Below are 24041 nucleotides of genomic sequence, written 5' to 3'. Positions count from 1 at the left end.
ATCAAGTGTTCCATTTGGTTCTTTTTTCTATGGGTAGGTCTTGGAATAATGGAGTCTACTTTCATTTTGTGCCGGTTAGCCAAGTGAACAGTTTATAAAAGAAACAAACAGTGAACTTTTCAAAGGGAGGCTTACTCACTTTTCAAAAGGAGTCTTTTTGCAATGGATTTTGCAGTTATTTTGCAATAGGTTTACCATTATATCCTTTTAAATAAGTAAATTCCAAATGTGTACTAGCTCTCAAGGCAACAGTTTTTCCCTTTATTGAATTCTCTAAAGGTTATAAAGTTCCTTGTTATTTTGGATGGAAGTCTGTTTCCTTACTCCATCTACTCATGGGTTCACAGAGAAGACAGCTAATACATCTTCTACTTGAAAGCTTTTTAGTATTTGAAGAAAGTTCTCAAGTCCATCTGAATCTTATTTTGTTGTGGCTAAATTGTAGTTCCTCCATCCATTTGTTGTCTGTCCTGTTACCAAGGCCTCTTACTTTCCTGACCCCTTTGTTCCTGATTTGTTCAGCATGTCAGTATCATTCTCTTAGTGTAGTTCATAGAATTTCCATTGTCTTAAGTAAAGAAATTTATCAAATGGGACATGCAGAATTTCACTTAGTAAAGACAAATAACCACTACAAAAAGAGGATGATGATTCTGAGTTATATTACATTACATATTTAAAGCTGAAGGAGAATTTATAACTCACTTCCCAGTTCTAGTGAAGTACAGGTGTCTATTAGATCTTGTTCTCTTCAATCCATTTTAAGCAGAAGTGTAATGAGATTTATGACACTTATCATTTTCTAACTTATGTTAAAGCATATACTTCATGTCCATCCAGGGGTAACTTACTCATTCCTTTGCATCTTTAGCACCAACATTGTCTTGGTATAGATGATACCCATTAATTGTTGAATTAAGCAACATTAATAATAATAACTATTTAGTGCTCACCGTTTATAAACCATGTCCAACCTAAATTTGAGCTTGGTGTTCAGGTTTGTTTTGTTTTGTTTTGTTTTTTAATATTAGGAAATCAAATCTCAAAGAGCCTAAGGCTCTTGCCCATCAGAACTGGTCAGAGAATATGAAATCAAGGCATTGTGCATCTAAACATTGTTCTTTAGATTATAGTATCCCTTAGTCTCCTGTCATTTCCTTGGTTTCTGCCTGTGTAGGACATATTTGTCAGTGGTTTAAGGGGAGGAAGAGTTTTGATTTTTTATGCCCTTGTTAGAAGTGTTATTCAAATTTACAGACTTTGATAAATTTGAAAGCAATGCCTTGGGTTTCTAGGAGTTGTTAGACAGCTGGACACGGTGCTACAGAATCTCCAGCTTATGCTTAGTCTAGACTTTTGGTAAAGTCCAATACTTCTTCTACCTTTTTCTCCCTTCTAGTGAAAAACCTCTTCCTCCTGCCTCCCTGACCTCCCCACCATTGCTCCACACCCATCCCACCTCAGTACTTCTCCTGCTCTTTTGCAGCGCACTATTCTGTTTCTGAATCCCCTTATTAAGTAGAACCTCCTACTATCCCTTTCAGAATGCTCCTGAAAATTTGCATATTTGATTAAGTGTCCCAGTCATAGCAGCCCTTTCCAGTAAACCCAGTACTGGGCAGCTGATTCCAGTAATGGAGGAGACATATTCAAACTGTTAGGCAATGGGTTACAGTTTCAAAGGAGATTGAGCAATTCCCTTTTTAAGTTGTATGTAACGCATGAATCTGGATGCTGAAAGGCCCTTCTGGATCCAGAATGACAGCATTTGAGAGTTTTTGGGTCAGAGGGCAGTTAGGATGGTCCTGTGTGTATTCACTGGGCAGAACACGCTGGGAGAGGTCAGCGGGGTTTTTAGTTTCTTCATTATGTAAAATGACTATGAAAATATTTACAAGAGTTTTGTGAATATCAAATAACAATTTGGGGGACATGGCTAGTGCCATCCATGGAACATATTCAGCCCTCAGCAATATGTATATCATTAAAAGGTAGACACTTGAGAGATACTTAAAGAGACTGTCCGCACAGTATGAACCAGGAACATAACTTCTAGAGGGAGAGGAGCAGAGACTAGATGACCATTCCTTGGCGATGTAGTAGGCAAGACTCTTCTCAAGGATAGGGCAGTGAACAAAATGACCTGTAATGGTCTTCCCAACATGTAAGTGGACCACAGGATAGGGTCTATTTGTACATGAATCCTATGACATGCCTACACCAATGGCCTACATACTATATCCTACCTTCTTGAAAGAGCAGCATAATGACTCACATGTCCTGGATGGAAATAATGTGGTAATACCAATCAATGCCTTTTTCAGTTAAATGGTAGTTGGCTTTATCTGCCATTACAAATTCACATCAGGGAGCACCAGTATGCAAAAATCCAAACTCAGTGTCTGGTGACATTCAAGATCATCCCTGCTATTTGGCTCAGTTTCCATGTACCTGAAGACTCTTACTCTACCACTTTCTACTTTAGGACAGGAGTCAAAGTTCTTAAGGTCTCTAAAGAAATGTTCCTCATCTATAAAAGGATGTTGATAGTACTTATGTTAGACTACTGGGAAGATTGCATGAGTTCATATGGGTTATGTGTCAAACACAGTGCCCACGTCCTAATAGATGTTTAATAAATGCTACTGGTATTATTGACCTTTACCCCAAAGACACTTATCATGCCATACCCCCTCTGGCAATAGATTATAAATGCACCAAAATAATTTATAATAGCTTCCTCAATCCTTTGTTGTTCTCTCATGTCACACTCCAGGCAATACTGTAATCTGGATGAATGTAACCACTTGTCTTTCACTTACCAGAGCAGCTGAATGCTGTTGGAGAAAAGCACACAGCCAGGCACGTTGAAATCATTATAAATTGTGACCAAACTTGGCCCTACTCATAGCCAATTTTCTTACACTGTCCTCTCTACTGTTACCTACATCCTCCACTCTACCCTGATCTCCATTCCCTCCTTCTCAAGAGATGAGTGCCTCATTCTTCACAGTCAAAATGGAAGCCACCAGAAGACACTCCTTCAGCTTCTGCCATCAAATGTGTGCCCATCCTCTCTGTTCCTTCTGTTAAAATAGCAGAAGAGCCCATCAGATTATGAGATGCGAGTTGTTCTATACACTTCCGCAATTCCACTCTTCTCTCACTCCCAGGTCGTCCGTTCTTTGTCCTGCATCTTCTACCTTTTCCCCTGATTGGGCTCTTCTCATTAGCATCCTGTTGTGTTCTAACATGACCTATATTTTCCCCCCATTGACTACACAGCTCTTTACAGCTATTGCTTTCTCTTTTCCTCACAACTAGACTCTAGAAAGTCGTCTATTACACATGCCACCTCCATTTTCTTACCTCACATTATGTGGTTTCCTCCTGTCTGGTCCCACCATTCCTACCTCAGCTACCCTGGCTGAGGCCATCTGTGACTTGTGACTTCCATATTACTGAAGTCATAGTTCTATGTCTGTTCATTTGATGTGATTTTTCAGCAAGGGATGGTCTTTTCATCTTTAACAAGCTCTTCCCAACTTCTCTGGCATCTCCATCCTTCTAATTATTTGTTTACCTATTTCTTACTTTCCTTTACTATCTTGTTCTGTCTTCCATGATACTTAACTTCCATGATAGTTTTTCCAGGCTACTTTTCTCCTTCAGTTCTTTCTTGAGGCACTCTCATTTGCTCCCAAGCTCTTAACTACCATCAATATGATGACAAGTCTCAAATAAGTGTTTGGTGGTAATATTACTTTTTCTAAAAATTTTTAGACATTTTGCTAAGTGCATAGTGATATCTCACAGTTTTAATTCCCGTTCCCCTAATGGCTAATGATGTTGAACATCAGTGCTCAAAAGAATATGGAGAAACTGGGTCACTGGTCGGAGTGCAAAACACTACAGCCTTGCTGGAAAACAGTTCGGGAGTTTCTTTATAAACTAAATGTGCAACTACTGTATGACCCAGCAGATGACTCCTGGACCCTTATCCCAGAGAAATGAGGATTGTATACTCAAACATCTATTCATAGCAGCCATAGTCATGATAGGCCAAAACAGGAAACATCCCAGATGTCTTTCATCAGGGAAAGAGTTAACTGTGGTACATTCTTACCTGGAATTCTACTCAGCAATAAAAAGGAACAAATCATTAATATATGCAACAACTAGGAGGAATGTCAAGAGAATTATGCTGAGTGGAAAAAGCCAATAACCAAAAGTTACATGCTTTATAATCCTGTTTATAGAACACCCCTGAAATGGTGTTAGAGAGATAGAGAACAGATGAGTGGTTGTTAGGGGGTAGGGTTGAGGAGAGGAATGAGTTAGAGAGGGCTGGGAGTGGATGTGGTTATGAAAAGGCAACAGGAGAGGTCCTTGTGAGGGAACTATTCTATCTTGACTGTGGTGGTGGACCCATGCATCTGTACATGTAATCACTCACACACACACACACACACACACACACACACCCCTATGCTTTGTTCTCTCTCTGCTGTCTCATCTGTTCCCAGCTCAGCTCCCTGCCATCCAGCTTCTGTGCCCACCTCTCCATGCACACTGCACTTTGTGGCATCACCAGTGACCTCTAAAGATGCTTAAGACTCTTCAGTCCTCATCTTTCTTGAGTCTTGACAGCATTTAAAGCTGTTGAAACTCTCTCCTTGAAACATTTCTTCCTGTGACTTCTGGGACACAGTACACTCCTGGATTTGCCTCTTAACCTCTCTACTCACAGCTTCCCACTCTGTTTTAACAGATCTCCATTCTGGTCCTCATTCCTTAAATTCAGTGTGGGTTTTTTTGCCCTAAACCCTCTTCTGGTCTCACTCAACCCTCTTCTAAGTGGTTTCATCTGTTCCCATGACTACAAATATCATCTGTGTGCTGAAACTCTGTGGTTAAAACCTGTATCTGAGACCGCCTTTCTGAGCTCTAGACCTGTGTCTATCACCTTACCAGACAGTCTTTATATGTAGGCTCATTGGCCTTCAGATTGAACTCTTTTAAAACAGAGCCCACAGTTTTCCCTTCACAACCTGCCCCTTGCTGTGTTCTTGTTTAGTGGATGGTACCACCTGGTGCCCTAAGCAAAAGCTTAGGAGCTGTCCCAGATACCTGCTGTCCTTTCCTTCTCTGGGATCCTTGCTGCCCTTTCCCTGTCCTGGACACTTGCTGCCCTTTCCCTCTTCTCTTATTCACTCACCAAATTCAGATGTAATGCTTCTGTTCCTTTTTTATCTATCTTCACTTTTATGGCAAGTTCCTTCAAAGTTCTGCAATGACTTTTCACTGCCATATGACCCAGCCATATGACTTTTCATTGCCTTCAAAATAAAGTTCACACTCCTCAGACTGGCATATAAAAAGCCTAGGGGCACACACATACAATGTGTCACATGCACACATACATATACACACACTGACAAAACGAGGCTGGGCAAATGCTTTCCTTCATTGGAAAGCACAGCTCTCTCCTTTCCATCTCCATCACCTAGTCCAGCACTCTCCTCCTTCAGGCCTCAGTTTAGATAGCACTTTCCCTCACAGTGGTAGTGATCCTTGTACCTCATCCTCCCAGCTACTGTGATGCATCTTCTGCTTTACCCCTATCATACCTACTAGAAGGTTACATTGAAATTATCTGTTTATTTCTCATGTACCCCATTAGCTGTGAACTCGCCCCAGGGCAGGGAAGATATCTTGTTCCTCATCACACCCTAAAGAAAGCACTCAGTGAGCATTTCTTGACTGATAGATTACACTGAACTGAACAAAGATGAGATTCCTGACTGCACAGCTGCATGCATAAGCCCTAAATGGGTGACTGTGGGGTAAATAAAGATCATGCACTGGATAAATGATTGCAGTTTCTATAACCCTGCTGTACAACCCCAGTCTCCAAACCCTTGAGTCATTTCCTCTGAAGCTCACCAGCACGCTGCTCAGTTGTTTTTCCGAGTCCTCTCCTGCAGGCATAGATCAGAATGACGCGGGGGCGACGGTGCTGACTGTAAGTGTTGCAACCATCGGTCCTTGGAGCCCAATCACAGTTGCTGTGGCTGCTATTTCAAGGGCTGCTCCTCACAGTAGGAGCCTGCTGTGGTCCCTCTACCCTCCGTTGTTATTTTCACCCAATATATTACCTTATCCATAGTGAGTTGCATTGTTTTGTTTTATTGTTGTTGTTTTTTTTAACAAAATGCCTGGCTTAATGGAAGTACATTGAACTGGAAATCAGGAGAGCTGGGTCCATCTGCTTGTGCCACTGACTAGAGTCCTGCCCTGGAACAACTGACTGTGCCTTTTCACTTCATTCACAAAGTGATACCTAGGATCACTTTAAAGGGTATTTTTATTTTTTGACAGTAAGCACTTATCCCCTCCCATCCCAATATATGGCCAAATTACATGTATGCAATAATTTGAAACACTCCAGTAAGAAATGTTTATAGAATACAAGGACCTTGTGTCTACGGCAGTTCACAATTCTCAGAATGCTTTCACATCCATTATGGCATCTCATTCCTACACACTTGGAAACTGAGGCTTGGTAATTTGTTTATGTGAACAAACATAATAAACAGTGGTGCCAATAATTTTGATTATATATAAAGTTCTCATGAAAATGGATTTAAAAAGCACCATCCAGACAAAAAAGAGTGAGGACATCCACAGGCTGTCATAGAAGAGGCACTAAAAATAGCTCATAAGCCTATGAAAAGAGCTGTGTTTCCCTCACCAAAATGGCCATGATTTACAAGTTTGATTCTTGGTTTTGGCAAAGATATAGGGAAACATGTATTCTCCTTTACTTCTGGTTGGAATACAAATTGATACAACATTTTACAAACAGATTTTAGTACTATCTTTCAAATTTTTGGTTGTAAACATTTTTTGACACTGATTTCATTTCAAACAAAAATATGCTATTTGATATATTTACAAAAGGCCACAGCAATACCTGTTCAAGAATACACACTGTAGCATTGCTCTTAATGTTATGAAGAGACTAGTTAAATAAAATTACAAGACAAATTAAATATGGCAAATTCATACAATAACTTGGAAGCTATTAGAAAAACCAGGTATATTTATATGTACTATACAAGTCACCCAAGACAAACTAGTCTAAGAAAATAAAGTGCAAAATAGTACATAAGGGATCTCATTTGTGTTTACAAGAAAACTTTGAAAACAACTGTTTGTGTGTGCATGTGTGTGCATATGTACACACACACACACATAGGCATAGATAAACTAGGAATACGCAAATCTGGGAGTGCTACTTTTCACTTTGTGTCATTCTTTGCCAACTCAAAGTTTAAATGAATATACATATACATATATACTTAAAAGAATTTGAGAAGTTTTCATCCAACTTAGGCAGTTTTCTTAGTCCAGTGAAATACAGTATAGCTCTGGTTTGCCCAACTTAATTGAGCCAGATGGAAAGAACTTGAAGAATAAATAAATATAAACACTTCAGAAGTTTTAGATCTATATGACTTTTAAAGTGAAGCAAATTAATAATTCCACCCAGTACGTCAGAATTCCCACTTTCAGCGCTCAGAAAGCAACAGGTGGCTAATCTTTGGCCTTTCCCGCTCCCTGTGATCTGGGGGCAGCCTTGCGGTGTGGGCCTCAGGGTGCGAGGGCCGTGGGAGGCCAGCCGTCATCTCTCAGCAATGGCCCCATTCCGCAGCTCCAGCCTGTGTCTGGCAGGAGTGGCTGCCCATCACACTTTGCTCCTCCCAACCCCTTTGCCACCCAGATCTGGCACTTGCCTTCTACTCCACAGTGTCTTCCTCAAGGAGAATGCCTGATCTTTCCGTGATTCACACCTCATCATGTTGCTCTCCTATTTAAAACTCTTCAGTGGGTTCTCTTGCCAGTGTTCCCCTTCCTGAGTCATTCGGTACATAGAAACAAAGCTTCTTAAAGTATTTTAATGTACCTTTGTTAATGTGACCTTTTGTCACTGGCCGTAAGTGGGAGATGCATGTCCTGCGTGAGTGAGCTACTGTGATTGGCGGCTGAAATAAGACAGACCTCTACCCTGCCAGCCTCCTCTCTCTCACCCTCCCTCTAATCACACTGGGCTGCTTGTAGTTTTCCAGCTGCCCCATGATATGTCTACTCTTGGCCCTTTTTGCATAATCTTTTTCTACCTGGAACACCCTGTCCTGGGCTTTTGCCTGCCTAACACATTCCTGTCCTTCAGGTCTCAGCTGACTTTTTACTTCTTCCATGGAGTCTCTCTGGCCTCTGAAGACACTTTGGTCCTACTGATTTGTGCAGCTCATAGCACTCAGGGAACTGCCCTTCATAGCTTTTATTACTTGTTAGTGTGGATGTGGGTTTTGCTTATCTGCATCCCACTCTTTGAAGACAGGGAAGGTTTCTGTCCCCTAGTTTAATTGAGGGTACTACTAGATCCCATGCTGTGAGCTGGTGCCTGGCACAGAGATGCTTTATTGGTGTGTACTGAAAGCATGAGCTCTAGACAAGACCTCTTCTACCTCTTCTGATTCCAGCACTTCTCTTTGGCTCCTATTCTGGGCCACCTTCCCACCGCCTTCCCGTGGTTCTCTTCCCTCCGCCGAAATACTGTGGACAGCCTAATTGTGTATCCCCTACTATCAGTTTTTAGGACAGGATAGGAGTTGACAATTTAATTTACTTCCAGATTTTATCTAACAGGAAGGGTAGAACATCTGGAATCCTTCTTGCTTTAAGAATTGTTGTCCATCTTTCTCAGTTTCAACCCCACACAGACGGATTCAGCATGTGCCAGTCAACATTTATGGCTTTTAGAAATGGCATCATACCAATTCTTCTTCCTCTTACCTCATGCAAGCTCATGGCCTCCACCTGAGATTGTGCTGGGCATTTCTGGTTTCGCCTCTAGCAAGTAGTGGGACCCTGACTCCTACATTTCTGCTTAGGGTTTCAGTAAACCTTTCATTGAAAGTATTACAACAAGAAGTAAAATTTGCACCAACAGCATTTCAGAATTGCCCCTTCCCTCTTCTGAGCAGCTACTGTTCCTCTGACCACCTTCTCTGATGCAGTGGAACCCTCATAAAGTCCATCGAGGAGTACACAAACCTATCTGGCTGACTCTGAGACAGAGAAAGAGCAAAATATAAGAAGGAACAGATTAGATTAATTTGTCCCTCCTTTCCCCAACTCACTCATAATGTGTGTTGAAATTAGAAAGAAAAAAGTAAAATCAAAGTGAGTTCCTCTGCTCAGTCACCCCATCTTCTAGTAAAACTGGGACACCTGAGGCAGTGCATTCGGTAATCAGTCATATGCATAGCATAAAATAAAGATCACACTGTACAAAGTTTAAACTGTCTCACTTTTTAGCGTGAGGGGAGATATTTTACAAAGAGTAGAAGTGTCAGCATCAGGAGAGGGGAAGATGTCAGGGCCTCGGACTGTGAGTGTGTGTGCCTCTAGTCCCTCTGGTGGGCACTGGTCCACATCACAGAAGCCCAGCTATGGTGGCTGCTAGCTTCAGAGGGGCTGCAGACAGCAGTCAGAGGCACAGAGAAGTTTCTTTTTATTTAGAAATCTAGAAAGAAAAGATCATGAAGATAACAGAGTCCAATCTTCCTTTCTCAGTTTACTGAGAGTGCAATTGCAACCCAGATAAGGGATATAACCCATCATTTCACTGACGTTTGAAGCCAGAGTAACCATCCGCCTTCCCTTTAAGTGAAGCCATTTGGATGAGTGAGCAGCAATTCTGGTCTCCCATCCAGCTGGGTTCATTATCACTCAGAGAACCTTTAAAGAGGACTTGCACCCTAGGTGTCAAGACTAGTATTGTATGTGCTGGGACAGCTAGGAACAAGGTACTGGGCCCTGTCCACGTGAAGCTCACGTTCCCAAGTCTGTAAGGGACTTGTGTTTTCTCCTGTGTGATAAATCAAGTGACTTGGTGTAATTTCCTCTGCAGGTGGTCTGCAGGCCATGGGTACTTGTCTTAGTTGATCTCCAGCCAGACTTTGATCACCAAGACTCCTCAGTAGCCTCAAGTTATGGGTACTCAGATAATGAGCAAAAATCATGACAAGAAAAGATGCTTTTCTTTTTTTTTTCAAGCAATGAATGCAGCCTGATTTTAGAGGCTGGCTTCTACAGGTATCTTTGTAAGCAATATTACATTTATTTCTGGCAGTATTCCTATTTAGATCATTTATATTGCTAGTTGATAGCTAGGTAAAGGTATATCTCACTGTTTCTCAAATCTAAATCTGGCCACACATTTGAATCACCAGGGGATTTTTTTTTTTTAATTCCGATGCCCAAATTTCCACCCCAGAACAGTAAAATCAGAAGATTTAAAGTAAGTCCTAGACATTGGCAAGATGATACTTCAAATCCTTTGGTAATCAAATACCACATAGAAGTCTGACTTGTAATGGCTTATTTGTAGGGATGATAATTCCCCAGTCCCCAAGTACCACCCATGTAACAAGTGAACTTAGATGTTTTTCTTCCAAACTTCTGGCATATTCTTCAGCTACAGCTGAAGTGACTCTGGTCACCCTCCATTTTGCCCCCAATTTATACTTAGCTGGATTCATGTTAGAAGACAAGGAGAAGCAAACATAAGAAAATGATCATTTTTAAACCCATTTCTTTAAGTGTTAGAAGGATAATTCATTGGAAAAATCCATAGAGGAGATTTGGGATTTGGCACAAGAAAGAATTTTATAACAATTAATACAGGACGAGAAGCACTACCTCAGGGGGTCCTTGTGCATGCTCTCTAATGAAGGTCTTGGGCTGAGGCTGTTGGTGACCCGTCATGACAAGGAGTGCTGTCTGCATTGGCTGGGCACTAGCCAAAATGACCTCAAGATCCGGTCCAGCCCTGGGAATGGGCAGCCACTGAAAAAATGAAGCAGTAGAACTGGGTAGAAAAGACATATTAGAAGTAGATTCAGTTCATCAAATCTACCCTTATGCTTGAAAATACCTTTACATAACTTTAAAAATAAATATAACTTTCTTAATTACTTATGTATAAATTTGAGCAAATAATATTAACTGCTGGAGCAAAGAAACCCCTAAATCTCAGTGATTTAACAATCACATATTTGTCTCTGATAAAGTCCATTTGGATCTTTGGCAGGTGCTTTCTCCTTGGGTATCTGGGCTCTGTCTTATTCCTCCAGTAGCCCTGCCATTCTGTAGAGCCTGAGGTTCCTGTGCTGGATTCCCTGCCTCTGGCAGATGAGGGAAGAGAGAGCCTAAGGATCTCATAAGGTGGGGGTGGGGATGGTTACGCTCCAGACTGGGAAATGCTGCCTACCCTTCCCTCTACTTATATTCCACTGTCTGGAATGCAGTAATGTGGCTACAGTTGCAAAGGATGCTTAGAAATGTAGCTACATTGTGTTCCCCAGAAGAAGAGGAAGTGGTTTGGTGTACATCCAGCTGGTCTCCGCCATGCTTTCATCATTATCATCATCATCATCATCATCGCTAAATTTTAATCAGCATAATTTCTGGAATTTTCCAAATCGAAAATTTGGGGCCTGTTTACCTAAAGAAAGTATGTAAAAGACACTTCCCCTTTATAATACATTATTTTTACTCATGTTTTCTTTCTTGGTCTGATTTACAATAATGACTAACAAATAGACTGATTTTGCCCCAGCTAGATAATTTAAGTTCTAGCTCCTCCATGTCCACAATTCAGAGATGTACCTTATGTTTGAGGAAGAAAATATTCAATTTCTGAACAAACATTAGTTGAGAGCCTACTGCACATCAGTCATGGGATACTCACAGACAGACCAGACGTCTGCTCTTGGGAAGTTTATGTTCTATTAAGGGAAACAGACAGTGTGTTTTAAAAGAAGAGACTATTGTCTTAAGAAAATTAAAGTGAATGAATGTGACCTGGATGGAAGGGTCAAGAAAGCACTCCTGAGGAAGTGCTCCTTCAGTGGGCTATGAGGAATGACTAGTTTAGACATCTCAGACAGTGGAGCACGCTGATAGGAGGAACCGAAAGAAGGCCAGTGTGGTTAGAGCTCCGGCTGGGTGGGGAGGTGTGATGCAAGACGAGTTTTCAGAGTCAGACCATGAAGGACTTAGACCACGCTAAGGACTTTGGCCTTCCTCCCAAAAGGAAAAGAAAGCCCAGCCATTTCATTACTTTTTACACCACTCATCCGTCACAGGCTATTCCTGAAAGGCCTTTGGCAATAGCAGAGATATAGAGGCAACATCATGAGTAAGTAAATAGTGGAAGCTTTTCCCTAAGTGTTGTGGTTTTTAGCCACACACCATGTAGTCTAATCTCTCCAACTCTCATTGTTTCCTAGAGCTAAAAGTAAGACTAAGAGTAAGACAAACATGAAGGGAACATGGCTTAGTTAAAAATACAACCTGAAGAATGAAAGGGTTTTTTTCCCCTCCCAAATGTGAACCATGCCTGCGTTTTCTACTACATGACTTGATAGCATGACACATTGGATTTGGAATCCTGTTTCCAGGCCTTTCCTCTGCTATCCAGTTCCATCTTATCAACAACTTTCCAGCAGCTATTTTCAAAAATGGGTCTCGATTACAGCCTTGTGATTCCTAATACACTGTTCTTTCTACTTTTCCACACAGATCCAGTTGCTGTTCTCCCTTTTCCATAATCTTTAAAACATCTCTTCTGATCAGATCAGATCACTTAGTCTTCGTTCTTTTTTCTCCCCACTGAGATGACCTTTCTTTTCTTTCTCAAACTTGAACTAACTTTAAAATTGGAGTTCAAGATCCCCATCTCCACAAAATCTGCCCTGACAACAAACATGTTGATTTTACTCTCTTCCCACTGAACAGAAAAACTGCTTTAGGGAATTGTCTTCAGCTATTTTTATTGGAAACACAACTTTGGGCTCTGGACTGGTAAGTGTGGTGTTTGGTGACTTACCAAAGCAATGGAATACAGAAACTAACAGGACATGAAATCTGCCTTTGTCCTGGATTTGCTGGAAAACCACGGTCAAGTTACTGGGTACTCTTCCTCACTTTATTAATACAGCCCATGTGTTACGATACATGATACATGCATAGCAATACTTCCCATGCAAGAGGGTTGAGGTTCCTGATGATTAAAATTCTGGTGAAGGCATTTTGCAATTAATCCAGTCCATCCTGTCCATGCTGTCTATGAATGTTCATTAAATGTTGCCTAGGTGTTAAAATCATAGAGTCTTCTAGACCTCTAAATATACAAGTTTGAGAGTTCGAAGACTTGCATATGATTGAATTATCAGATCCCATCTTATTTTATACATCCTATACTCCAGCCATCTTGACCTGCTTTGTATTCCTCAAAAGTCCTACCCTTTCCTGACTCTCTGCTTGTGCTTATTCTGTACCCTGCATTGAAATGCCTTTCCTCGCATCTTTAGGTCAAAATCTTACATGGTCAACTCTAGTGCCCCCTTGTCCCTGAAGCTTCCCTTTGTCTCACCATTTAGATGCAATCACTCCTCTTTTGCTCACTTTATTATATAAATGGTCTTATTACATACTTATGCATTTATATGTGTTTGTCTTATATTCTCTGTAAGAGCAGCTTTTGAGAGAAGAACCTGTGACTTACCTTCATATTTGTGTTTCTTAGAGCTCCTTCTAGTGGGAAAAAGTTATTTTGAAGTCAGTAAGAATTAAGTTCAAATTGAGTTTGATTATTAAAATATTTATTTATGACTTTGGACAGATTTCTTTTTTTTCTTTTTATTGAGGTATCATTGATATACAATCTAATGAAGGTTTCACATGAGCAACATTGTGGCTACTACACTGACTCATATTATCAAGTCCCCCCACAACACCCTGTTGCAGTCACTGTCCATCAGCATAGTAAGATGCTATAGCATCACTAAGTAGTGCTATACTGCCTTCCCCATAACCCACGTACGCTATGTGTGCTAATCATAATACTCCTTAACCCCCTCCTCCCTCCCTCCCCACCCCCTTCCCTTTGCTAACCACATGTCCCTTCTTGGAGTCTGTGATTCTGCTGCTGTTTTGTTCCTTCAGTTTTGCTCTGTTCTTATACTCCACAAATGAGTGAAATCATTTCGTACTTGTCTTTCTCCACCTGGCTTATTTCACTGAGCATAATACCCTCTAGCTCCATCCATGTTGTTGCAAATGGTAGGATTTGTTTTCTTCTTACGGACAAATTTCTTAACCTACATAAACCTCCAAATTCTTCATCAGGAGAATGAGGATATCTTATTTGCAAGGAATAAATCTGAAAACTCCTGGTGTGGGACCTTACTTATGGTAGATATTTGGAAAGAGTACTTTATATCCTGCATACATTTATTTGTCTGTGGTTGATATTTATGTTTATGTGAAATACAAAATATAAGTAATAATGACAGTTATAACATTCTCTGAATACCTATGTGGTGCACTTCTTACTATGAGGTGGAGTTCTCTGATCCACCCTATTTTATAGAGCAGAAAACTGAGGTTTAGACAAGCTTAGTAATTTGTCCAAAATTGGCACCATTGTTAGGGGAACTGGAACTCAAACTCATGTAGTCAGACTCCAGGGGGACCTGTGCTCTTGACACTGCTTTCTTGAAACTCTTTCCATAGTGAATTATCACTTAAATATACAGTGCAACTCATAAATCTAACCCTGTCCAGGGACATATTAAAGTCAGTTCACTTTCTCAGACATTCAAAGGTAAATCTCAGTTCTCCCCTAAGTTGTCTTCTCTGCAAGGTAAACAATCCAAGACCATTTCTGTCTTCCCTTACAGGTCCCATTTTCAGCTTTCTCCCTGTGTTCCATCTTGATCTCTCTGCCCTAGACAGGTTTCAGTTCTTTTTATATGCCTCCTAAAGTGTAAGATACAGTTGCTTTGAAATACTACTGAGAGAGGTGGCAGAAATAGAAGACATAATTCCTAGTGTCAAGGAACACTGTAGTGAGACCCTAACGTAGCCATTTGTTGACTTGGGTCAAGCGCTGAATAGAAATAAGGAATGATGCTTCAAAGAAGGGAGATTCACCCTCTGTGAAGACTCTCCATGTTGAGATTTTATGAACTCTGTCACTTGCTGGCGAATTTTCTTGCTCAGTATCTTAAAATACAGCTGCACTTGGGTTTCCACCCTCTTCACTTAAAAGGATGATTAACTATTTGTGATGAATAATTATTTAATTGCCAGTTCAGCTACATGTGTGTAGTTGTTTTGTTTCTTTCCCCTTCAGTGTAAGCCAAGTCTTCTCAATAATAAAAATAATTAGTCAACTGCTTTTTAACAGGTTTTCATTCAATCTGGCACAGCGAGAGGATTCCAATTTGACAACATCACCTTTACCTTACAAAAAATAAGTAAAAGCTCACATTCAGCCAGTTAGATTTTTAACTCTCACAACACCTCCTGTAACTGTTAATAAAGTCTTTGCCTCATGTTGAACATTTTACTCTATCTTTGGATAAAAATTTAATCAGAAAGAATTACTGCTCCTCTAATACTTGTTTAACCTTTATAGTCACAACAGATTACAAAAACCTCTTAAAATGTAAACCTCCTACTTTTTATGGGTTTACATGCTGATTCACTTTTTTTCTCAGAGATGGTTTTCGCAAGAGTTGTGGAGCTACGACATGGGGGTCACTGCAAACTTCAGGCTCCATTATTTACTGTTTTCCATTTCCATGTCCTTGTCACCCTATTTGTTATTTTAACAGTGACTTGCTATTTTAAGGAAGTTCTTTATTAATGCCACTAAATCCTTTTTTATTGTTGTTGAAATCCTTTTGCTTTCCATCATTAGAAGTGTTTAAAATTTCCTGTCTTCATAGTGTGTCCATGCTGAACTTCCTATGAAATGTGCCTGCCACCTTCATTTTAAAGGCTTTACTAGCAAAACGGTACTTCTGTAGGATTCAGAAAAGTGTCTTACATGGCATGTGTAATTTAGGCTTATGTCTCCTCATTCAAGTGGTTTATGTGAAGAGGGGCAGCATGCTATATAGTCCAGACTTCTTGTGTTTTTAATTATAAAAGTTAATTTTACTTCATCTTCCAGTAAAAAATAAAATTATGGAGAAATACATAAAATAAACAGTGAAATTCTTCCCAGCTCTTCCCCCTAGAATCCACTGTTAACAGTTCTATTTGTCTATTTCCAACATCCAGATTATTTGTGCATAAACACATATATGCACCTATGTATACACACAGATAGCAATATACATATTGTTCCACATCTCACTTTGTTTTTCCCCTAATAATGTATGTTTGGTATCTTTCTGAAAATAATAGTATATATGGGTCTGCCTTTGTCTGTTTTATGGTACCATAGTACTCTGTAGGATGCGTGAACCATAACTTAGTAATTTCTCTATGGATGGACACTTACGCTGTTTCCAGTTTTTGCCATTAAAAGCAAATACTTCTGTGAAGTTATCTTTATGTAGTTTTGAGACTTTCTGTAGGCTAGATTTCTAGAATAATCTTGCTGAACCAAAACTGTATGTGCATTTCCATTTTGATACCTACTGAAATAGCCTTCCAAAAGGGGTCCCAGTTCATTTATTCTGAAAGGTGTGTAAAAATATCTGATTTCACATAGTCCCTCTAACCTTGTACATATTCATCATTAAGTTTCTGTCAGAAAGATTGTCTGAAAGTGGGATCCCGTTGTTTCCTTTTGCATTTTTATGATTTTTAGTGGTATGATTTTAGTAGTATCATTTCATACACTTAGTAACCACTCACCGAGTCACATCCTTTGTCCATATTTTTGGTTAGATTATTCATGTTTTCTTATCGATGTATCGGTAGTTATGTGAGTTTTAACCTTTTGTCATTCGTTATTTTGAAAGTGCTGCACAGAGCTCTGTAGGCTCCTTGGAGAAGCCCCTGAGTGGGGAGAGGTGGTCTGGCCTGCAGGGCCCACCAGAATCTAACCTCCCCCTCCTTACTCCAACCACGCAGAAACACTCAGCAAACAGAGCAGCCCAATTTCTGCCTATCTTTCATGTTGGACTTTGGGCTTGAAACTAAATAGAGGGCCCTTAGGCTAAAAAGATGTTGAAAAAAATACTGCAATGGGAGGAAGAGCCCTAGATTTTTCATAAAATGATCTATCTCAGACTCAACTTAGCATTTTCAAATTGGAAGAGTCCTTAGTATATGTTAAGTCCCTATTTTATTTCAAACACCTAGTCATGTAAACTATGCTGTTAATAAATTTTCATATATGTTATTATATATTCTGACAAGTAACTGCCATGGACTCCACAGTACCTTCATGCTAGTATAGATTTTATTCTTCAAAAGAATTTCAAAATAAATTTGAAACTAGAAGTATGCATGTGACTATAGCAATGCTCAAGGCTTACTTGTTATGTTGATTCTTATTCATTTATTTACTGTCTATCACTATATTTAATCCATAAATGATGTGTTCATCTGAGGACTGTGTTAACTGAGGCCCAGCAGGAATCTGCCATCCAAAGTCATGAGTTAGCTGATGTGGGCCAACCTTTCAATTCAGGAAGTGGAGAGTGAATGAATCTTTGCAGGTGCTCAGCTAATTAATGAGTGGTACTCAGATCCGTGGTGTCTTGACTCCTTATGCAGTGTAGGTTAACACACTTGGCCATTCATTGCTGGTTATTCTTGGGCAGATTTTCTTAACATCTGTGGGTCTCAATTCTTTTTTGTCTCTTTATCAATGAGAGTATTAATGCATGCGTTGTTCTTCTGTCTAGGGAAGAATTGGAGAAATGGTGAATGTCATTACCTCTAGTGAATCTCATAGTACCTTACCAAAATGTGAGGAATGATTTGTGTGTCTATTGCCCTTTATTAGGGTGTTAAAATATGATTGCTACCTTGAACAGTAACTGTAGTATTAAATGTTTCAACATAGTCCCACGTATGTAGACCAGTGCTGATATTTTAGCTCTGATCTTTTCTGAGATGATTGGCTTGATTTTTTTTCCCAGCTACATTTTTTTAGATAAGAAAAGAAAAGAAAATGAGAGCCTGTGGCTCTCATTCTTTCATTATCTCTGAAATAAAAGTGGAGTCGTGACTGTAAATGGTCAAGACAGTAGCCTGAGGGCATTCTTTTAGGTGCTTCCTTCTATGTTTTTTCATTTAAGAAGGACCTAGTTTCTGCAATCATGTACAAGACTCTTTTATACCAATTAACTAACACTTATTGTAACAGATTTATTCAAAGACTTACTCGAAATAGATATTTAAAATTAGAAAATGGTGGATATCTACATTACAAAATCATTTACTCATGCATTCTGAAGAAATCTTGGTTCATTCCTTTAAAAAATTATAGTTGCCTAGAGTTATTTCACAATTATTCATTCAGTTATTTCAGCCAATTATTTCAGGTTCTTGGGGTGCATCAGAGAATAAAAGAGCAGAAAGTTTTGCCTTTCGGGTGCTTACATTCTACTAGAAGACATACAATAAAGTTGTCATCATGAAAGGGTGTTGCGTTTTGTCAAATGATTTTCTCCATCAGTTGATATGACAATGATATTTTCTTCTATAGCCTATTGATATGGTGGATGGTGTTAATTTTTTTCGTGTTTTAACAGCCTTGCATTCCCAAGATAAACCCCACTTGGTCTTGTTGTGCTGAACATTTTATGTATTGAATTGAATTCACCAGTATGTTGAGGATTTTTGTATCTATGTTAATGAAGGATATTGATTGGTATATAGTTTTCTTTTTTTGTAGTATCTTTGTCTGAATTTTGTATAAGGTAATGCTAGCCTCATAAAAGGTGTTGACAAGTGTTCCCTCATCTTATATTCTGGAAGAATTTGTGGGAATCAGTATTATTCCTTAAATGTTTGGCAGAATTTGCTAGTGAAGCCATCTGACCTGGAATTTTCTTTGTTAGGAGGCTTTTATTTACAAATTTATTCTTAAGTGAGCTTTAACCATTTGCATCTCTCAGGAAATTGGTCTGTTTAATCAAAGTAACTGTGTTTATAGGCACAATGGTGGCTTACAGTATTATGTTATTGTAATTTTAATGCATGTATGTACTGTGGTAGTGTCCCCTCTTTCATTCATGATACCTATAATTCATATCTTACCTCTTTTTTTTCCTTTGGTAAGTCTAGATAGAGTTTATTGATCTTACTGATTTCTTTTCTCAAAAGAATTAGCTTTTGGTCCCATCGGTATTTTTCTCTTGTTTTTTGCTCCCAATTTCATTGATTTTTGCTCTATTATTCCAATCCTCTTTCTTGCCTATGTTTAATTTACTCTTCTCTATTTCCTTAAAGTTAAACCTTCAGTCATCTATTTGGGATCTTTGTCTTTTCTATTATGAACACTTAATTAATAAGCACTACTTTAGCTGCATCCTCCAAATTTTTGTAAGTTGTGCTTTGATTTTCATTAAAGATATTTTCTAATTCCCCTTTGTGATTTCCTTTTGACCCATGGATTATTTAGAAGTATATCAGTTATTTAGAAGTATATTGTTGAATTTCCAAATATTTGGGTTCTTTTTCTATGCCTTTCTGTTAATGGCTTTCTGTTAATTCCCTATTATCTGTGAACATACCTTGTTTTACTTCAGTTCTTTTGCATTTGTTAACATGTATTATATGTCCCCAAATAGGATCTATCTTGGTGAATGTTCCATGAACTTAAAAAAATACTTGTATTCTGTTGCTTGGTAGGTTGTTATATATAATTGTTAACTGGTGAAGTTGACTGATAGTATTGTTTAATGTTTTCTGCTTATTTCTGTCTGCATACTTGTTTTCTAACTGCTTATTCAATTGCTAATAAAGGAGTACTACAGTCCCCAACTATAATTGTAGATTTGTCTATTTCTCCTTTCAATCATATGCTTTTTGTTTGTTTCATGTATTTTGAAGCCTTGCTGTTAAATGCATACACATTATGATTATTGATTTCTTGTCCCCAAAATTGATCCTGTTTATCCTGTATCAGGTAACATGCTTCTTTAATCCTGAAAGTATTATTTTTCCACTTGGTAATGTATTAATGTAGCTTCCTTTGATTATTCATCATGGTATTTTTCCAGATTTTTTTTTTCCTATCAATGTCTTTATATTTGAAGTGGATTACTTTTCAGACTGCAAATAGTTGAGTCTTACTTATTTATCTAATCTGACTTTCTCTGTATGTTAATTTGCATGTTTAAACTATTTATATTTAATGTGATTTTTGCTATAGTTGGATTACAGTTCATCTTGCTAGCTTTTTAAATTTCTTCTGTTCTTTCAATTTCCTATTTCTGCCTTTCTTTAGATCGCATATTTTTCACAATTATTTTGTTTTTACTATTTATTTATTATACTCTTGATTTTAATGTTAGTGTCACCCTTTGTTTTGCAATATACATCTTTAATAAATCAGAGTGTACCCTCAATAATACGGTGTATTATTTGGTGTAGTAAATGTACAGTGTCAGGACCTAATAATAGTATACTGCCAACTCCTTGACATCATTTGTGCTCTTGTCATTCTTTTTATGTTTAGATCTGCTATAAACACACAGCACATTGCTGCTAATTTTGCTTTAGACAGTTTTTAGAGCAATTAAAAATAAGGAAAAATTTACTTAATCAGGCTTTTCCAGCACTCTTCATTTTTTTGTAAATCCAGGCTGCTGTCTGATATATTCTTTCTGTCTGAAGAACCTCAAATTTCTTGCAATATAGGTCTGCTGGAAATGAATTAATTCTTAATTTTTGTTTGCCTGAAAAATTCTCCTTCATTCTGAAAGATATTTTTACTGGGTAGAGAATTGCATTGACAGCTTTTTCCTTTCATCACTTTGAAGATGTCATTCCATTATCCTCTCACTTGCATAGTTTCTGACAAGAAGTCTCTGTCAAATTTTTCTTGCTTGCTTTCTATGCTGGGTGTAAGTTTCTCTGACTGGTTTCAGGATTTTTTTCTCATTGTTTTTCAACACTTTGAAGATGTTATGTTTATAGAGGTTTTTAGTTTTCCTATTTTAGTTTTAGTTTTAGTTTTCATATGTATCCTGCTTGGTAGTCCTTTAATTTCTTGGCATTCAGATCTGCAGTTTGTTGTTTCTCCTTAATTTTGGAAGATAGACATCTCTTCATATTTTCATTCGCTGCCTCATTTACTCTCCTCCTTCTGGCATTCTAACTACATACATGTTTGATATGGCCTACAGTTCTTGGATGCTCTGTTTGAATTGACCCATTTTCAACCATAATGATTATTTCCCCAATTGTTGAAGCATATATATGAGCCTATTGAAACTTTTTTTAATAAGTGTTTTTTTTATTTCTTAGCATTTTCATTTTATTCTCATAAGAGTACAATGAGATAGTCTCATATGACATAGTGTCTGTTTCTGCTGATTATGAATGTTTTATGCCTTCTCTACTAAAGCCTTTTAACATTAATCATAATTATTTTAAATTCCTGATCAGTTTCAACATCTGTTTTCTATTTGAGTCTATTTCTGTTGGTTGTTTTGTCTCTTGACAGTGTATTATTTTTTTTCTTCTTTATATGCATCGTAAGTTTTTTTAAATTGAAAACAAGACATCTTGCATAGGACAGCAGAGGCTTAGGCCAATGTATTTTATACCTGGAAACAGACATGTCTTTTCTTCCATTAGGCCTTTAGTGTGGGGTGTTTGAGTCAGGTTAGTCATGACTTACCTTTTGTTTGAGGAGGTGGTGGTGGTGTTTTTCTTTGGTTACCCTCAGTATACCACAGACTCCAAATTCCTCTAATGTTACCTTGTCTTTGAAGTGGGGAGTTGTTTACCAAAGGGATTTTTCTCAGTATCTGCACCCTCCAATTTAAGTCTTTTCTTAGTGTGCCTATATCTCAGAGAAATCTCTCCCAACACCAACCAAACTGCTGTTACTCTTACTGCACTTGATGTTTATGAAAGCCAAGGAGGTATTCTCCATTCAGTTTCAGCCTCAGTTTTAGGAGGCACTATGTTTCTGGGTCTCAGGAGCAGGCTGTCTCAATGATCCTCCTCTCACCCAGAATAAAATATTTCCTTCCCCCGGCCATAATGGGTCTTGACTGGTACCTAAGGGCAGCAGGATTCACTGCCCTTTCCCCAAAGGCTAAGCCTTTCGTGCTGAAGTGAATTTGTGGGAGAAGTATCAGAGTAGACCTTTAAGCCTTTCACACAGCTGCTGCAGTTCCCCTCCCCAGGCGCACACCAGAACTCTCACTCTACCTCAAGTCTTTCTTATAAACTTCTGGTGATATCTGTGGAGAAGAGCCTACAAAGGGACATCAAACAGATTCCCCTTCTATCTGCACTTCCCAGGAGTTCCATGTTCTTATACAAGCCCACAGCAGCCTTTAATAATTTGTTAACATTTCAGATGATTTCTTCTTACCAGATAGTATAGTATTCAAAGGTGTTTGCCTCAGGTAAGCCAAATGATCACATCTTCTGTCTTCCCTTTGATTTCAGGTTAGTCAGCTGCCCTACAGCCTCAGTTCTCAGTTTGGGCTCAGAAAATACTGTGGATTTGCAGACAGCCTGTCGTGTTTTAATTGTAAGGATGGGAGCAGTTGTCTTCCCAGTTCTCCCAATCTTATGCAGAAGACTTATATCTCCCTATTCACTTCATTTATGTAGAGTTTTCCATTGTATGAAAAATACCATAATTCTTTCTATTATTGAGAGAAATTGATATTTACAGTTAGCTCCATTACTATAAAAGTTTCTTCTGTAATCACATTTCTTTTGAGCTACTTGTATAAATATGTCTATAAGATATAGATACAGAAATAATATTGAGTTACAGTGTATTTATATGTATATATGAGTCATTAAATACACATATATATATATATATATATAAAAGTTTGGTATAAATGACTTTTATAAACATTTCCAATAAAGTATAACATAAATAAAACTACACCCATCTTAAATAACCACAGGACATCTCTTGAACAGTGACATGATAGATCTAGGGCTATTCACATATTCACATTACCTGAGAACCTATTACATAATAAAGCCTCAGGAAATGAAAGATGAACAGAATGTTACTGCCATTAAGGAGGTTAAAAGAGAGGGTATGATTAAGTCTTGTCCAAAAAAAGAGTGAGTAGAAGGAAATCATGACTAGGAAAATGAGGGAAAACCTTATTGGAGATGGGAGATGGCATTTGATTTGAATTTGATATTGATAGTAGTGTAGACATCAGCTGAGAAGTGGCATCTGGAGATTTGTGCTGGAACCGTAGTTCTGTACAGTTAGGACTGGATAAAACTCAGTCTGCCTTTCTCTAAAATATGAACATTCGTAATATCAACATAAATTAAGTAATACACCATCATACCCATCTCAAGTGCTCCAGAAATGTTGGTTGCCATCAGCAGCAGTGATATCCTCCATTAATTTTATCTTAGAGTCATCTTGTTCAAAGATTTTATAGAACTTGGAGTTATTATGCCAGGAAAGAAACATGGCCTTATATTAGAGGAACTACTGAGGCTATCTGGGTCTTTTGTCCCAGAGAAAAATAATCTTAGAACCATTCATTAAGGAATGGTACACCCTTAAGGATCAACTGTGTCTAAAACTGTCACTTACAGATGAGAAAACTGAGCCCAAAGAGGGGAAGGGAAGGGACTTGCACAGAGTTGCATTTCAATAAGATTAAGTACTTGTTGAAATCCCCCAGCTATGCTAAAAGCTCTGAGTGGTGCAATGTTATCTTCTTATTCTCCGCAAAACCTTTTGGAGGGCACTTTGTGGATATCTGGGAAAATAAGGAAAGAATTCTTATTCCCTTACATTCATCCTAGCCTATTCAAGGACAAGAATGAGCAAGTTTGTAAATATTTTGTATAAATATGCTATATGTTTTATTTTTCAAAATCAAGTATAGTTTATATAAATGATGATCTAGGCAAAAGGGAATAAAGTAAAATCTAGAAAATCCTGGTTACTCTATTTTTTCTCTGTATTTCAGCTA

General features: G+C 38.5%; 1 protein-coding gene and 1 long non-coding RNA gene across 28 annotated transcripts in view; one reads left to right on the top strand and one right to left on the bottom strand.

Moving 5' to 3' along the window:
- The window catches only part of LOC108392319 (uncharacterized), a 153290-nt gene that overhangs the window by 14159 nt on the left and 115090 nt on the right, over positions 1–24041 (bottom strand). For 4 of the 5 annotated variants that reach the window (XR_012129306.1, XR_012129304.1, XR_012129300.1 and 1 more), the window contains exon 7: positions 1–24041. This exon is cut by the window's left edge and continues 14159 nt beyond it; it is cut by the window's right edge and continues 26019 nt beyond it. This is a non-coding gene — a long non-coding RNA (uncharacterized lncRNA). The other variant, XR_012129301.1, reaches the window with a different exon arrangement.
- LPP (LIM domain containing preferred translocation partner in lipoma) overlaps positions 1–24041 on the top strand; it is a 628839-nt gene that overhangs the window by 535564 nt on the left and 69234 nt on the right. The window lies entirely within an intron of this gene.

Source organism: Manis javanica, chromosome 3 (genome assembly GCF_040802235.1).
Source record: "Manis javanica isolate MJ-LG chromosome 3, MJ_LKY, whole genome shotgun sequence".
In the NCBI taxonomy this organism is placed as follows: Eukaryota; Metazoa; Chordata; class Mammalia; order Pholidota; family Manidae; genus Manis; species Manis javanica.
This window is presented reverse-complemented; position numbering and strand designations above follow the sequence as displayed.